At 39.0% G+C, this 19,184-nt stretch overlaps 1 protein-coding gene across 1 annotated transcript in view; it reads right to left on the bottom strand.

Annotated features, from left to right (window-relative positions):
• The window catches only part of Fat4 (FAT atypical cadherin 4), a 157,196-nt gene that overhangs the window by 119,094 nt on the left and 18,918 nt on the right, over positions 1 to 19,184 (bottom strand). The gene's annotated exons all lie outside the window — the stretch shown is intronic.

Below are 19,184 nucleotides of genomic sequence, written 5' to 3'. Positions count from 1 at the left end.
TGCTTTCATGGACTAAAGAAGAGAAGTCAGCCAATGTGCAGACACAGGGCTACTGTTCTATTCACAGCTTTGTTTGAGATCTTCCCTTGTTTTTTCTCAACAAACCGTGGCACAAACCTGCTGTATGAATTTCTCCCATACTATAGCTGTCAGTACCAGGTTGCTGGGCCCCGAATATGCGAGCGAGCTAGAGTCAAGCTTCCCATGAAAATCGAGGCAGTGACCTGCACCCTCCTGCCTGTGAACCGTGAGACAAGCACAATCCGTCACCCTTCCCCATCTTACGTGTTTGTTGTAAATGCTCACTCATGACACTGTAACACACACCCATTCCTCCAAAATGAACTCAGCGTGCAAGATTGCATTAAGGCCAATTGGACATAGTCTTCTTCCACTCCTCACACAGAAAGACATTTAAAAATCAGGAATCTATCTCTAAGAAGTTTTCATTACTACCTAATCACTGGGAAGAACATGAGGTTGGGTCCTAATGGGTTTGATAAGAAAACAATAAATTACAGTCATAGAGTTATTATCAGTAAACTTCTATCCTTAACCCCAAATTTGGTCAAGCGACAAATTCTCTATTTCCCACCCCTAACTGTATTTCAATTTGAAAGAGAGAGGAGAGAGAGAGAGAGAGAGAGAGAGAGAGAGAGAGAGAGAGAGAGAGAGAGAGAGAGAGAAACATAGAACAAGAAGAGGAACAAGAAAAAAGAAGAGAAATATTTCTTTGACTTCCTTTCATTTTGCTATTGAAGTTAGATACACAAAATTAGACACTGTTTTCCCCACCCCAGATTTGCATTTAAAAGATCGAACACAAGCTTCAATACAGGTTGCTTTTCTGTGTCCATAGTAACCTCAGAAAAGTTGGAAAATTCAGTCCACTGAACTTCAAATGACTTTATTAAAGTGTTACTAATCAGAGTTAAAACACACAAGGTTTTAGTGTTTGGCTTAATAAAGTGAATAACTCTCAAAGCCTAATGACCTACTACGGGCAGTCCTTAAAAAATAATCTATTGAAAAAAAGGGTCAAGGGAGGACTAAAAACACATTCAACAAGAAAACCTTCCTTGGCTTCTCCCAAGGAATGATCTTCTAAAGACAAGACCAACTCGGTGAACTGTACCACCGCTGGGAAAAGCCTACGTGGTCCACGCAGCCGCTTGGTCACACAGACTGCGCTCAAACAGGCAGGACCCATGATTCCAAGGCAAAATCTGTAATTCCATTTATGCATCAACTGTAAAGTGTATGTAGTTATATGCATCAACTGTAACCCTTCCAAACTCAAAGTGAATTCTAATTGAATTAAGAGCCACAAAGAAATTGCAGCATGCATATGCAAATTTAAGCATATAAATAATTCATGAAGAAATGGTAGGTAGGAGGAGGAAGAGGAGAAGAAGAAAGTCATTAAATGCTGCTAAAAGTCATCATGAAAATGGGAGGAAGAGCAACAACAGCTATCTAGAAAAAAATCACCAGAAAAAGTATTAGCTAAAAGAGAACAAGGCCAATGCTAGTGTTACCAATTTCTCTTTTCTTTTTAGATGTTCTCTTCTGCACAAATTCCAAGAGCAGCAGACACCAGAGTTTGAGACTTCATTCAGATTCAGGGTTCCCAAATCACAAATATAGAAAAAGACAGACTTAGAACTTGTGTGTGTGTGTATCTGCCACACTGGGGCCTCTAAAACTCCGTTATGTTTTCACCCAAGGTGCTCTGCCACATGAGCCACAGCTCCACTTCCTGATTTTGCTGGTTAGTTGGAGCTAAGAGTCTAGCAGACTCTTCTATCTGGCCTGGTTTTGAACCTGGATCTTCAGATCTCAGCCTCCTGAGTAGCAAGGATTACAAGAGTGAACCATCAGTGCCTGGTGAAGCTAAGCACTTTAACTGCCTCATATGTGTGTCTCTAAGGATTTTTTCATTCCTTCCACTCCAATGTAAAAAAGAAAATGACACTACAGCGAGGAAGCTTTCACTATTTCCTGCAGAGGGCACGAATTCACTACAGGACAGCAGTGTTAAATAATTGTTGACCACCTATCCTGTGTCCATAAAAGTAACAGATTCCCATGGTAAACATTGAACAGAAGAGTTTCCTTCAATTCACCTTATGACAGCATTGCATAAGGTGACAGAATCTAAAGATCAAAGGGGCAAATCATCTCGGAGTGGGGGCTGCAACAGGACTGGGGCCCCTCCTGGAGGGAGCACAGCCCACCCATCTAATCCTTATCTAAGTGCACCAATGCCGGCAGGCAGAGAACAGAGCCAGAGGAGTGAGAAATGAGCAGTCTCACAAGGCATCAATCACCAGTGGGGAGAGAGTTGGGAATGTAAGCAATGATAACTCATCATGATACTCACTACATTTTCTCCCCAGCCCTGGGGCTTGGACTCAGGGCCTGAGCACTGTCCTTGGCTTCTTTTTGCTCAAGGCTAGCACTCTACCCCTTGAGCCACAGCACCACTTCTGGCTTTTTCTATATATGTGGTGCTGAAGAATCGAACCCAGGTCTTCATGAATGTGAGGGAAGCACACTAGACCATATTCCAAGACCCTAGTCACTACATTTTTTATGGGAATAAAACCTGAAGGAATTAAGGAGTTTAAGATGTCTCCCTTAAGCCCCAGGAGTGCTCTTGATCAAAACATTTGAGTAACAAGGAGCAGACTGGGATGGGAATATGGCTTAGCAGTAGAGTGCTTGCCTTTTTATATTTTGTAAAAATATAAAAAGAAAAAGAAGAAGTAGAAGTCTACCAGAGAGGAATGGCAGCAATGTCTACAAGAAAGATTGTCTGTCATCTATTTACCTATGTGTTTATTTATCTGTCATCTATTCATCAATCTAGTATCTATCTACTATCATCTACTTCCATCCATCATGTGTCTACCATCTATTCAATATCTATCATTTCTCATCAATCTGTCATCTAATACTTCTTAACAGTAGATCATCCATCTATGAAACTATGAACAATTATCTATAATTTATCATCGATGTATCTATCATCTATCAATCAATCATCTATCAATCAATCTGTCACGTGTCTCTATCTACTGTTTATCATTGGTCATCTATCTGTCATCAATCTACCTATCATCTACCATCTATCGCTCAACAATTGATCATCAATCTATGAATCTATCATCTATTATCTATATAGCTACATCTATGGATTTATTATCTGTCAATCTATCATATATATATATGTATGTATGCTTTTGTCTCTAAATATGGTTCTAATTGTTTTCTAAGTAACTGAAAACCCACTTGCCACAGGAAAAGATTCAAAAGAATAAAATACACTAAAATAACCCATTTGCTGGAAGTGACTAAAATAATAGAATAGTATAAATATCTTATTCATCCTTGAATAACTTTTCCTAACTATGTAAATTCACTTCAAAGACATGGTAAAAAATTAGTTATGTCAGCAGGAAAATTTAAAGTATGTGTATTGGAAAACATTAATTGTACATTCAAAATAGAATGCAAAGATCATTCCTCTTGGATAGCTTGTGGAGAAGATACTGTTTGTTGTATCAAGCAATTTTCTCTCTCAAGCCAAGAGCATTTTAATAGAGCTAATACTTGCCAGGCATTTGTAACTCATGCCTATAATCCTAGCTACTCAAGAGGCTGAGGCCAGGCCAGGCAGAAAAGTCCATGAGATTCTTTTTACCAACTAACTGGCAAAAGCTGGAAGTGGAGTTGTTGCTCAAGTGGTAGAGAAGCCAGCCTTGAGGAAGAAAGCCAAGCAGGGGCTAAGATCCTGAATTCAAGACCTAGGATTGGCACATAGATAGATAGATTTTATATATATATATATATATATATATATACACATATATACATATATGTGTGTATGTATATGTATATGTATAAATACATGAAGCTGACAACATATACACAATTACGTCAACATGATGGCCATCTTTTCCAGAGAATGCAACCAATCCTCTGCCCATAGAAATGGATTTGACACAATCACAGGTCCTCATATTCTTACATAGTTAGTGTATGTCATTGCCATATGTGTGCATCACATACATATCATATATATCATATATATATCAAAAATATTTTCTTTGCCATAATGACCCAGAAAACTTGACTCTTGAATAAAGTCTTGAATTTAAGAAATCAATATATGTCTTGTATTCAAGACTTAACTCTTGAATAAATGTGGTTCTGGAATTCTCGAATGTAATTGATACTTTTTCTTCAAAGACTATCAATCCTTCAAAAGAAGAATTTTGGCTGACATTTTTATGTTGATAATATATAAGTTTATTTTTTGTCTTTCAAAACAATCTAAAATGTGATTAAGTTCCTAAGGGTCATTTGTAAAATAAAATTATGAGGATTCATGCATCATTTGAATGATGCTTTAATAAATAAATAAATGACCCATTTACAAAGCAGACCATCCTATTCAAACTCTAAATCACAGGAACCTGAATCATTTGGTAGGGGGAAACGTCTTATGAGAAATGCTTTGCTCAAAAAGCATGGCTGCAAGTAAAAATACTTTTCTGAACATCTTACACTCTCAAAGTCAAAAAAAATTCAAGTGACATCCATTTATAACACAACACAGTGAAAAATTACTTTAAAATGCCTAATGTAAAAATATAATAGTTTACCAAAATAAAATGTGAAACAAAAGTTTGAGCTAAGCACAAAACACTAGAATATATCATCTTCAGGATAATTTTATTCACAGTTCTACCAAAACACTGTTTCTTTCAGTGACATATAAAGAAGAAATTCAGAAATACACACAAGTTTTTGTTTTATAAATAACTAAATAGGCTAAATAACTACAAAATTAATAAACCACAATTACAATTATTGGTCACTTAATGCCACCCATAGAAAAAACTACCTATTAATAAGACACACTACAACATATGCCAATGAAAATACTAGATTATATGAGAATGTAAAATATAACTATATTTTATACTGTATATTATATAAAATACTTAACATATAATATATTATAGCTAATACAATTACTGTATAATATAATTATTATAGTAAGCATATAGCACATCAAAATATGTAATTATTACATTGGTATGTTTATGAAGCAATTGTAAATGATTAATGTTATATAGTAATATGTTAGACTAATATATTAAAATATATTCTAAAATACAGCTTCAATACACAGAAGTTTTTTTTTTTAAATTATATAAATACCAGAACGTGAAATGGGGCTCTATCAATCAAAAGTCTAAACTAATTAAATTTAATATGAAGTGCATTTTCGGGTGTTTTCTTGTCTTTAAATGATTTTTCCTTTTTTTTTTTTTTAACCTGACTTCTAACCCAATCTCATTTACATGTACTTACAAAAGATTATCTTATTTACTTGAACACACATATGTACAGACCTCTTAGAGAAGAAATGACAGCTGTTTCTCTGGGGCTTACTCCACATAAAAATTTGCATTAGCTATGGCACTAAAGAGGTCGTTTGTGTTTTTATTGTGTCAGCGGCTGGGAGGTCACTCCTGAAATCCTAGCCAACCAGGAGACTGAGACCTGAGGATCAAGATTCAAAACTAGGTTAGGCAGAAAAGTCCATGGGGCTTCAATGAACCAGCAGAACGCTACAGTGAAAATGTTGCTCACATGGGAGAGTGCCAGCCTGAAAGAGAAAAGCTGAGGCCCTAAGTTCAAGTCCCATTGTGGGCACAATATATGTGTATGCATGTATGTATATGCACGTATATATGTATGTATATGCATATGTGTATGTGTGTATATGTATGTACACATGTATACATGTATATGTGTGTGCATGTGTTCATATATACATAAATGCATAATGTATAGGTGTACATGTGTGTTTATATATTTATGTTATACATGCAAATTTTAACTATACATGCATATGTGTATATATGTATTGTGTACATGTGTGCACAGGTATGTATATTGTACATATATACGTATATGTATATGAATATATATGTGTATGTACATACTTTAATTTTCAGCTGCAAAATATTGACAAAAATCAAATAACGTTCTAAAATTCAAAAGCTAATATAAGAAACCCAATAAATTTTTCTTATTTTATAACAGGAAATGTATACTGTAATCACTTACCTATAAGATTAAATACAATGTTATTCACAAAATACCTTTAAGTTACCTCTCTTGGCTAAAACTATTGTTGGTGCTCTAGGTTTATGATACAGTTACTATGCAGAAGTCTGAATAGACATTTATAAATTAAGAATTACAATTACTTTATCATATGTTTCATTTCATGAAATATAATATTGAAATAATCATAAGTTTAGTCATTCTTTTCTTGGGAAATTTTAGATAGATAGATTTTTTTTTTCCAGTCCTGGGGCTTTGAACTCAGGGCCTGAGCACTGTCCCTGGCTTCTTTTTGTTCAAGGCTAGCACTCTACCACTTGAGCCACAGCGCCACTTCTGGCTTTTTCTGTTTATGTGGTGCTGAAGAATCATACCCAGGGCTTCATGCATGCTAGGCAAGCACTCTATTGCTAAGCCACATTCCCAGCTGAAAATTTATATTGTTTATCATTTACAAATGGTTAGAGCAAAATACTTGGTACTGTTTCCTGACACCTTTGTTTCTAAACCTTTACAGATTTCATTTTAATGGTCTAACACATACACATATAGATGTGTGTATGCATCTATATGGACATGTCTTTATACATATATTGATGTGTATGTTTGTATATATTTTCACAACTTTGTTTATATTTATACATATATTTGTATATTTTACATACATATTATATACTTACATACACATATATTTATACACACACATATATATCATAAAACAAAGGGATGGAAAGGCCATTTAAGGGATCATTAATCTTTTGTGCATAATGGTAAAAGCACACATGGTCCTAATAAATCAATGTCATTGGAAGACACAGATGAATTCTGACTTAATTCAAACTCCTTTATTTAAAAGGCCAAACATCTCTCTGCAGTGCACAGTTCTCCAGACCTAGTTCCTCACTAAACCAGGGGATAATTCTCTTCCCAGCGCTGTGAAGGATCTATGATGAGCAGCAGGTTACAGCCGATTGTCTTCCAGCTACTGAACAATCAATTGATTAGGAAAGGTAAGTGGACTCGCATTCCTAAATGCAAATGTGTTATAGTAAGACTGCAAGCGCATGAAAAGACAGCAGACAATGCATTTGTCAGAACTTTACGTTATTAAGCAAATGATTAATTCTCAAATTATGAAAATGTTCACCCTATCATAAGCCAATCTTCTCATAAATGAAAACTGCTGTGCCCTTCATGGCTTTATGTCTAAGAAAACTTCAGAAAGAACAAACACTCTCGAAATGGTGTGCTGGTGGATCATGCCTGTAATCCCAGTTACTCAGGAGGCTGAGATCTGAGGATGCTGGTTCAAAGCCAGCCTGGGCAGGAAAGCCTGTGAAACTTACAGCTAAGTAACTGCCCCAAAAAGCCAAAAAGCTGGAAATGGAACCGTGGTTCAACTGGTACAGTACTAACCTTGAACTAAAAGCTCAGAGACAGTGCCCAGACCCTGAGTTCAGACCTCAGGAGCAGCACTAAAATAAGAGAAAGGATCAAGAGGAAAAAAAGCCTTTGGGGTCTCTACACGAGTACTGATTCTAAAATTACAAAACTATGCTACAAAAAACTAAGACGACTTGGTCAGTATGGTCAAGTTCACAACCTGTGACGTGGCCATAAACCTCAACCGATGAATTCCTGGGTATGTGCAGCCTGAGGGCATTTTATATTAGTTAAGAAATAATGCATCCACTCTATGCTAAGCAAAACATCCTTATTTTAGTTCATACAAGAATAACTGCTAAGAATGTTCTTCATACTTGAAATTAATACTTAAACATTGTTTTTTTCTGCATACCTTTCTAAAATATTGCTTTCCTAAGAAGCTTTAATCAATTAAAAGCTTATTTAATGCTAATAACAAAATTGATTTCAGGACAAAAAATGTATTGAAACTGAGCCCTAGGCTGGGGTTTCTTAACCAAGCTACATTTAATTGCATAGTGATATTTCACAGGAAATACCTTGAAAACAGGAAGAGAGTAGAGGTAGGCATTGGTTTGCAGGGTTTTTTTCTCAGCATAGAGACCAAGAGATACTTTCAAATACTTTACAATAAAAAGGTAAACTCTTATTTAAGTACACATGGAACTGCTTAAGCAGAATAAATCATCTCAATTGGCACGTCAATTACCATAATCAGTTAATGAAACATGTTTTTCTTGTCCCAACCATCTTCTAATTCTCTGAGAAAGGTTTTGATCTTCCCATTACCCTATTTGTCTCCTGAGGGTCTGGGTCTGAGAAGCCAATGTTTGAATCCCCAGGACTAAAGAACACACTGGCATGATGAATAATGCAAGGAGAAAGGAATCTAAAGACAAATGAATTATTCACGATAAAACATGAGAACGAGGTCCTGGGACTTTCGCTGACCTGCTCTGTAGCTTGGGTCTCTGGTGTTCCCAGATGACCGTGTGATAAAGGCCCTTCGCCTGGTGCTCCAGGGAGGTGGCAGGCATTTAGATCATTGCTTTGCTGCCCACAGACACTGTCAGGAAACAGCCAGGCGGAATTGCGCATCCTTGCTTCTTTCATTCATCACCGAACAAAACTAGACATCCTAAGTAGCTTTCATTCACTGCTATAATGCTTTCAGAAAATTCTCATGTTCATTCTTGTCAAACTGTGAGGATAAAAATGGGAAGTTTTACCTATTTCTCAATGTTGTGTCCTGGCTTCTTCGTCTGACCAAAGGGAAATTGGCATAGATAAAAATGAGCAAGTTCAGAGAGAAAGGACACTTACTTGGGAAGAAGATCATGGCTGTACTTGTTCTGTATTTCAAAGCCACTATGCAGTCAGGTATTAAAGAAGCTACTGGTAATCTGTTACACAAGACAGATTCCATGTAGCCTTCATATTTCATTGAATCTCAGTCAGAAGTCCTTGCTCTTGGCTGGACACCAGTGGTCCACATCTGTAATCTCAGCTACCTAGGGGGCTGAGATCCAAGGACTGCGGTTCGAAACTGGATGGGACATGAAACTCTGTCTGGTTAACCACGAAAAAGCTGCAGCGGGAGCTGTGGCTCAAGTGGTAGAGCATGAACCTTCAGTCAAAGTCTGTGGGACAGCACCCAGGTTCTGAGTTCAAGCCCCACTATCAGCACAAAGAAAAACAAGGGAAAACCCTGCTCTTCATATCACATAGTGCCTGTTAAAAAAAATCCATTTATTGATCTCCAAGCTTCCTAGATGTGAATTCAACCACTGTGGGGTTTTCCCCCTACACTTGCTCTTAAAGGGAACACTAGATGTAGTACCATTACCCTCCCCAAGCATCCGGACTGCCATGGGGTAGGGGCAGCCATTCACCTGAGCAGGAGAATCTGCTGGGCATTGGGGGAAGGGTGTCAGGCAGAAGTTCCTGGGACATTGGGAAAGGGCTTTTGAGGGGATATAGGAAGTCCATCCCTCCTCTTCCTTTCTCCCTTCCTACTTCTGGAGCCAGAGTTGAGCAGATCACCAGGCCATGAAGTGCTGCTTTGCCACAGGCCCAAACACATGAACTGAAATGCTGAGCCAACACACGCCCCTTCTTTTTCTGAGCTGTCATCTCGGGGTTTGTTAGAGAAATTAACAGGTGTCTAGTACCAAGTTGCCAGTACAGTGAGGTAACATGAAATTGTAGTTTATAGCTCCAACTCCATATTATCTTTTGTTCCATTAATGAGTCGACAATAGTTGACGGTAAGTTGAAGTTAAATATCCCATATTTTTCTTTAACGCAGTCTATCATTAAAAAGCAAAACCCATCTTATTTATTTTTCAGTATTTAGTTGGCAGCCGTAGTTAGATATGTCAATAATGTAGATGCCTTTTTCAAGGGGCATCAGTTAATTACAAATGTAAACCACAGAAAGCACAAATTGTCCGTGTTCTAAGCATGTCCTTATTTAAAAGTGGTTAACTGATGCTGGGAGTCAGTGGTTGACACCTGTAATCCCAGTTACTGAGGAGGTTGAGATCTGAAGATCAAGGTTTGAAGCCAGTGGCAGCATAAATGCTATCTCCAATTAAATGCCAAAAAGCTGGGCATGGAGTGGAGCTGTGATACAAGTGGTAAAGCATGAGCCTTGAGCAAAAAAAAAAAAAAATCTCAGGGACAGCCCTGGGTTCAAGCACTACAATCGGCACACACATACACACACACACACACACACACATACACACACACACACACAACTGATTTGTTAACTATTTGTTCTTTGAAGACAGGAACATAACATTCTCCCCCCCAAAAAAATGTGTGATTCAATTTTCCAATTGAACAAATAGTGAAAATTCATCACAACACAAATGAAACTTGATGATCGAATTCTGCTGTAGGCCTATGTTGTCATTTGTGTTTATTTCTGCCTCCTTAATCTTCATCTTTCTGTCACAGAAGCAATTATTTATAATGATTAAAGAACAGATAAGTCTATTCCAAGAAACTAAAGCTTTGGGAACAAATGAATTGAGTCTGGGTTTACTACAGAACAGTATGATCAAAGTGCCTTGCTATTTAATACACCAGTTGCACAATTAAGCTATCATTAATTAGAGAATTGATGAAATAATACTTCTAGGCTCTAACCAGACCACCCTGAACACACTTGATCACACCTGACCACAAGCTAGACAGGGCTGGGCTGATAAAGAGTGAGTGGAAAGTACAATGTTTAAAGATTATAACACTGCAGGATGTTGGCCTCAAAATCCATCTTCAAAAAAAAAAAGGATCAATTCTTCTTTATTTTATTGTTCATGTGTTTTACAGCAACAATTTTTATAACATGGCCAAGCTCGTGTTTAATAATAATAATAGTTTCCTATTGCTGCTGTAAAAAATTCACCATGAACTTGGTGGCTATTTCCTATAAATATTCTCATACTTCCAAAAATAAGAATTTTAAAATCCATTTCAATGTAGCATCTGAGTTTGTAGGATTTTTGGCTTTAAAATTTTTTAAGTATAAAAATAGAACCTTTCTGTCACTCTTTTTTTCCCTTTGTGATCACATCAAATATTTAATTTTTTTTCTAATGAAATTGCCGTGACATCAGAATAAACAGTGGCAGGGAAAGACCTCACTGCTGCTGCTGCTTTGTCTTTCTCCTCTTCCCCCTCCTCCTCCTCCCCCTTCCCCTCCTCCTCCTCCTCCCCTTCCCCTCTTCCTTCTCTGCCTTTTCCTCCTCCTCCTCCCCCTTTCCCCTCCTGCTTCTCTCTCTTCTTCCCTCCTCCTCCTCCTCCTACTTCTCCCCCTCCTCCCCCTGCTCCTTCTCTGCCTTCTCCTCCTCCTCCTTCCCTTTCTTTACCTTCTTCCTCTCTTTTAAGTTTTTGGTGCCAGTCCTGGGGCTTGAACTCAGAGCCTGGGCACTGTCCCTGAGTTCTTTACTCAAGGCTAGTTCTCTACCACCTGAGCCAAACCACTGCTTCTGACTATTCATTAACAGCAGATGTGTCTCATAGATTTATCTGCCTCAGTTCAAACCATGATTCTCAGATCGCAGTCTACTGAGTAGCTAGGATTACAATCATGAGCCACAGGTATTTGGCCTTAATTTCTCCTATTGTAACACAAATTTACCTTACTTAGAAGATCGCAAATAGAATGGAGAGTTTTCAAAATAATTTTCTTAGAATGAAAAGTAATTTAAAATTTTTGAATATTTACAGTGATCAGATATTAGAATATTTAAAACTTTGCCATTATTAAATGTTTCACATGTGCTATTAACTTAAAAATAAAGGTCTTTTACAGCTTAAATATGTTCTTTAGTCTCATTTCTGATATATTTGCTAAAAATAACCCATTCTCTCTATCCATAAGTTTTACCTTTTTCCTAAGTAGATTGCCTGTATTTTAAAAAATACTTTTTGTCAGTATTTAACACATATCAAAACCAAGTGTATAAATTAAACAATGTTCGACATTGACATTATAGTAAAATATTCTTCATTTACCTAAAATGACATTCATTTCCCTCCCTTGGCTAATCACTTCTCAGGTCTTAATTATGTCTTTCAGTATTTAGTCTCTGTCATTAAAAAATTGTTTTTCTATCTGATCTCATCTAATGAGGAAAATTACTAGAGAGTGATTTTAACAAACTTCATTAACATTTTCCTTACAATCAGCAACGAGAATGTCGATGTTGGTTTGATGTCCGTCTTGGCAAGGAACTGGACGTGTCGTCAGAGGTGCCGCAGGGCTGGAGCTGTTTACATTCCCTGGAAACCACTGCCTCTGGCCACACATGTGGTGAACAGCGGAAGGTGACTCCCAGCAGCTCTGAGGAAGTCCTGAGGGTATGCAGGCAAATGTCCTCACAGCTATCCACGGGAGTGGGAAAGAAGACGGCACTGGCACAGTGAAGATTAGCTTCTGTCTAAAGATAACACACTACCAATGGAATTACAGAACCGATTCCGAGGCAAGTATTGGTGGCTCATGCCTGTAATCCAAGCTACTCAGGAGGAGAAATCTCAGGATTTAGGCTCAAAGCTAACCTAGGCAGGAAAGTCTGTGAAACTCTTACATCCATTTAACCAGCAACAAGACAGAACAAAAAGAAACCAAGGAGATGAACCTGTGGATCTAGTGGTAGAATGATAGTTTCAAGAGAAAATGCTAAGGGACGGTGTCTAGGCCCTGAGTTCAAGCCCCAGTACTAGCACAAAAAATAAGAATAATACAGAAAAACAAAACTGTTCTTCAAATTTATTTTATTACTGCTTCACTTTGTAATTCACAACTACATTTAACATTTCTAGTAATATATAAAGTACATATTGAATTATTATTATTATTATTATTTTGCCAGTCCTGGCCCTTGGACTCAGGGCCTGAGCACTGTCCCTGGCTTCCTTTTGCTCAAGGCTAGCACTCTACCACTTGAGCTACAGCACCACTTCTGGCCATTTTCTATATATGTGGTACTTGGGAATCGAACCCAGGCCTTCATGTATACGAAGCAAGCACTCTTGCCACTAGGTCATATTCCCAGCCCTGAATTTATTAATGAAGGGTAAAAACTGACTTCAGGAAGTATTAAGTTATGAAAGTAAATATTAAATTATAGTCTTATTCTTTAAAAGATTGTGCATTACACACATGTGCATGCATGCACACACACATACACATATGCTGGTACCAGGGCTTGAGCTCAGAATCCGAGCCCTGACCCTTAAGCCCTAACACTCAACACTTGAGCCAAACCTCCAATTTCAGGATTTTTGCTGGTCAACTGGCCATGAGAGACTCTCGGATTTGTCTGCCTGAGCTGTTTTGAACCTGGATCCTGAGTAGCTAGGATTACAAGCAAGAGCCATCGGTGCCCTGCCCACTCAATTTCAAATTAACACTAAAGCAATAAATAAAATGTAAACTCCACTTTACAGAAAGCGTCCGATAACATTCTCAAGCACCTGAAAATCAGTGTCAAGCTCAAGGAACCGTGGCAATGATATTTAAGACATTTACTTTAAGTTTCAAGCTCCACGATGGCTACGAGGGATCAGTTCTGAGAATGTTGGGAAGAATGCAGGAGTGACATCACAGGGGAAAGGTCATAGCTGCTGTTGGTCCAAGGCTTCTGAAGAGGGGATCTGTGGGACACAAGGCCAGCTGGGACCATGACAACTTGCCAGGTGGAGTGGGAAGGAGCCAGAGGCCAGGTCAAATGCATCCTCTCAAAGATTTGAAGATTGGTGTGCACGGCCCAGTCCCTGACTTAGCCCCATGTTGTGTTGGGGGTCTCTGGGGGATGTTGGTGTGCACAAGAAGAACACGAGGCTTCTGCAGCCTTGGGTTAGGCACACAAGTCCTTGAGAAGTTCAGGTGTAGGAGCACAGAGGGCTGATCTGTCACTTTCAACTGGGTGTGGCATGCAAGTGCATTGCTAGACATTATTGTTTATCATTTGTACATTAAGTGGTAAATGATCATTGGAGAGTTGCACACTGAGACCAACCGCCCAAAAGCACTGGCTCTCCACCTGTCTCTCCTTGACACACAAGGGACTCCATCGTGGGAAAGGAGAGGGTGTGAACATATGTCTCTCCTATTGTACTGTATTGTATTGTATCATATTGTATTGTATTGTATTGGAGGAGACTGTATCATATCTTCAAAAGTAACACCAGTGCTTGAATAGCAAAAGCAACATATCTTATCTCATGAAGAAATTGTTCTACTTTTTAATAAATGTGAACGATCAAGGCCACAGATTGCTAGAGATGCCTGCCAAGTATTTACCCAATTATACAATGGCCACCAAAAAGAAAGAGGGAGGGAACAGAAGGAAGAACTAAAGAAGGAAGGAAAAGCGATGGAGGAGAGTGGAAGAGGAGAAGGGAGGAATGGAGATAAAAGAAAGGGTGAAGGAAAGGGAAGAAGGAAGAGAAAGGTAGGGGTGCAAACAACAGGGGTAAAAAGAAAGGGTGAAAAAGAAATGGTAAAGGGCAAAGGGTGGGGAAGGAAAGGCAAGGAAGAGATAAATATGAGAAGGAAAAGAAAGACAAGGGAAAATGGGAGAAAGTGCGGGAAGAGGTGACACTGTTCAAGATAAATGTACTCATTACCTGGTTTATGCAAATGTAGAACCCTTGTACATCACCTCTACAATAACAATAAAGTTGAGAAAAAAAGGAGGGGGAAAAGAAGGGAAAGGGAGGGAGGGGAAGAGAGATAGGGAGGGAGGAGGAAGAGGATGGGAGGAAAGGGGAAGGGAACGGAGGAGGGGAAAAGGAGGGAAGGGTAAAGAAGAGAGAGGAAGGGGAGAGGAGGGGAAGGGAGCAGAAGGAGAGGGAGGAGGAGGAAAGGGGAAGGGAACGGAGGAGGGGAAAAGGAGGGAAGGGTAAAGAAGAGAGAGGAAGGGGAGAGGAGGGGAAGGGAGCAGAAGGAGAGGGAGGAGGAGGAAAGGGAAGGGATGGGAAGAAAAGGGGATGGGAAGGGAGGGGAGGGGAGGGGAGGGGAGGGGAGGGGAGGGGAGGGGAGGGGAGAGGAGGGGAGGGGAGGGGAGGGAAGGGGAGGGGAGGGGAGGGGAGGGGAGGGAAGGGAAGGGAAGGGAAGGGAAGGGAAGGGAAGGGAAGGGAAAAATCCCTTTGACCAGATTAAGCGAAACTTTTACTGAAAACTTCCAGAATCAGGTTTTCTCGATGTGCTGCATAGCTGTTACTGTGGGAAAGCCCTGACTAGAGCATTATTCTTATGGTTATAAAATATTAAGCACTACAGGAAAAAGAGCTAAATGAAATAAGAAATCTTTTGATCCATAAATAAATAAGTTGCCAAAACAGTACTTTTGTAAGGCCACCGATTGACAGTAGAAGATGTCACCATGAAGACAAGTTGAGAATCTGTCATTACAAAACATTGTTACCTACAAACTGCTTTGAGCATTTGTGTTACAAATTCTACTTTGCTCCCTAGGCCTAGAATCATCTGTATTTCTTATTTTTTTGCTTTGGTTTTGATTTCATTTCTGTCTGTTGTGTGTATGTGTTTAGTCTCAGAATACCATGACATAAATCGAGTCATGTTTCTGTGTTGAAAGAACCCTGTAGAGTGTAAACATAAATTCAGTGCATTACCTAAGTGGCATACTTCTGTGTATTAATCTAACTATTCAAGTATTATTTTGTAGAAACACTAATTTTTACTTTCTAAAGATTCGCTTAACTATTTTATCCTTTCACTATATGTATGCTTTGGTAACCTGTTTCAAATCCATCACAAATGAAATGAGTATACAAATGCAGAGCCGTTTTGACTCAGAACAGAACTGAGGAAGCTAATCTTTGTAGGATTGAGTATAGCAGTCATTCTCTTTGCTTATTCTGGAATCATCATAATATAATAAAAGTTTTATTTTCAGGAAATATTATAACTACCAATGAAAATTCCCAACTTTTAGAAGATATCACAATTTAGAAAAAAATTAACAAACTATTGAGTATCTTTTTGTCCTTGCAGAAAGTTATGAAATAAATATTTCCATTTTTTAAAGGGGTAAAAAGAGATTTTGGCAGGAATGTAACATAGCTGTGAGTCAAAGTTTTTAAAATCCAAACCACACTCCCCTGTCCCTGCCGCAGTCTGTGTGGAGAGTTTATCCAGCTTAGTGCTCTTACTGCCATTCAGTGCTGACGAGGGTCACAACCTTAAAGAGACGGACGATGCTTAACTTTATTAATGTAGAAAGTCGGTTTTGTCAAAGTAGTATTTTTTCAGTTTCCACAGTAATACTTTTTTAAATTTCCACATGTCCACTTTCATCACCCAGTTTACAATAAGTGTAGGTTTGATTTCCAAAGCCAAGCTAAATGTGTTCTAAAGAAGCAAGAGGTCATTGTAATGGTATGCATAAACAGATAAAAAATATTGATATATATTAGTATATATGTGATATATATCATAATATACATCTATATAATCATAATATATAATATATAAGTGATATATGATATTCACCATGTATCATTATATATCATTAATATATCACAATATGTAATATATCATGCATATTATATATTATATAATACATCATATTTTATTATATATATAATATACCATCATATAGCATCATATATCATAATCTGTATGTCATAATATATATTTATCATACTATATAAAGGTAATTATGATAAATGATAACTGTTCTGTGATATAAAAATAATATATTGTATAGCTTACATGTATTTATTATATATCATAAGTATGATGTATGATAATTACACATCATAATATTGTCTCTACATATGCACTCATATGTAACCTGTTTTACCAAAATATCTATAAAATCATCAGTAGTGGCATCATTGCACCTCACAGATATGCGTAGTGAATGCGTAGTGAAGATTGAGTTACAAGGCTTTGGAGCAGGCAGCACTGTTGTTAGCCAGGAAAATCAGCTCTGCACAATCAACCAGCTTCTTCTCTCATTGCAGAAGAAGCTCTGGATGCCTGAGATTCAGAAGCTGCCCCGCCCTTTCAGCATGGGTCACATGGTCACTCCCAGACTGGACCTGAGCCCAAGCAGCAGAAACTCTCCCCCACCCCCCACCCCAGGGCAGGGGAGCTGGGGATGCTGCAGAAGAGGCACCGCAGAAGCAGGAGGTGGCTTTGCTTTCCAGAGCATGCCTTCTAGAGAGAAGGAGCTGCGGTCCCAGCCATGTAGGTGACAGTGAAGATTAAGGGGTAACAGAGAGGCCATGAAGGGAGGCAGGGCTCCCATTGCAAGGAGACAGAGGGAAGACACCAGCGAGGCATGGCCATAGCCACCCAGGCCGAGGCAGGACCTGTGAGGCGGGAGACCGGGGCTGGGGTCCCTGGTGGGCACTGGGGCTGCGGTGGGAGCTTGCAGGACTGGGCACTGGACACAAAGCCTCCCTGAGCAGCCAGCCGCTCCTGCGGGTCTCCAGCATGCTGGGCTTTGCCTTGTAGATGAGAGGAGAGCGCAGTGAACGAGGTCATCTTAAAGCTTGCAGCCACCTTGGCAACTCGACTCCTCGAGTGTGTGTGTGTGTTTTGGCATTTCAGAGTGAGAGCACACCTGACCTGGTGCACAAGGTGGCACGTGGGGACCTGGAAAGTTGCCCAGAGGGGTGGGGGTAGGCAGCGTGAGCAGCCAGAGGTCATTCTGAATGAGGAAGTGAAGCATGAGCATCAGGTGGAATGAAGACAGGATTAAATACCAGAAGTCAGGAAGCCAACTGCCCTGACTTCCTTGTTATATTAGATCCTACATCACATGACATGTGGAACAGGTAAGACATGATAGAAATATAACAGGAAAGACTGTTCTGTGCAAAGGGAAAACCAAGAGCAGAAAGCCCCTAAAGAAGGAACTGTGTGCCCCCGGCAGAGCAAGCACAGGCCCAGCAGGAGAGGTGATGATGTCATAGACCTGGCCATGATGTCATAGACCCGGGGAGTGAAGACTGCCGGGAGGAGAGATGACCAGTTTCCAAATGTATTTGCAAGAGTTTGGAGAGAAATCTGATCGTGTATAAGATGTAAGCAAAGGGAGGCATCAAAGAGAACTGCAAGACACGCACTCACAATCCTTCACTACTCAGGAGGCTAAGATCTGACCATGGAGCTTCCAAGCCAATTGAACCATGAATAAGTGCTGTGTTTATTATCTATCTAAATATAGAAGTCATGAGGGATGGGGTAGATTTAGTGGTCATGTGTGTGTGTATGTATGTGTGTGTGTGTGTTTATATTGCTGTTAAATATTATGACATTGATTTCATCCTCTGGGGACTGAGAACATACTGAAAAGAGAAGAATTTCAAGAACTGATTCTCATAGCCTTCAAACATTTAGTTTGAGAAATGCTTTTAAGGGAGGCTGAAAAGAATGTGGTCAAAGATATAAAAATAAGACAAAAAGTCACAGATACTGATGATTTGGAAGTTGAAAATATTTAACAGAAGTGAGAAAAACATTAGTTCAAATGTTCTCAGCTAGGTGCTGATGGCTTACACTTGTAATTCTTGCTCCTCCAGAGGTTGAGGTCCAAGGATCCCAATTTAAAGACAGCCTAGACAGAAAATTCCTTGTCACTTTCATCTCCAATTATACAGAAAAAAATGGAAGTAGAGATGTGGTTCAAGGTGTGGAATTATCAGCCAATATCAACCAGTGAAAAAGCCAAGAAAAAGCACAGGCCTTAAATTCAAGCTCTAATACACACACACACACACACACACACACACACACACACACACACACACACACAAAATTGCTCTGTGGGTTAAATCAATGAGCTTGGAGAGGTGACAGCTAGGTCCCGCAATGTGCCAATAATGGCGACCTTGGTAATCTCACTGGAGGGTCAGGAGCCAAGCCTGTTAGAAATGATTTAAGAGATGATGAGAAGAAAAGCGGCAGGCACAGGCCAATTGTTTTTAAAAAAAAAAAAATGCCAAAATTAGGGGGGGAGCGAGTCAGTAGCTTGGAAAAATGAAAATCTATTTCTGTCTTGAGTTTAATAAATCAAAATGAAGAACTGACAGTTATAGGTCTGTTTATTCACGTA

The sequence above is a fragment of the Perognathus longimembris genome, chromosome 24 (assembly GCF_023159225.1).
Source record: "Perognathus longimembris pacificus isolate PPM17 chromosome 24, ASM2315922v1, whole genome shotgun sequence".
Classification (NCBI taxonomy): Eukaryota; Metazoa; Chordata; class Mammalia; order Rodentia; family Heteromyidae; genus Perognathus; species Perognathus longimembris.
This window is presented reverse-complemented; position numbering and strand designations above follow the sequence as displayed.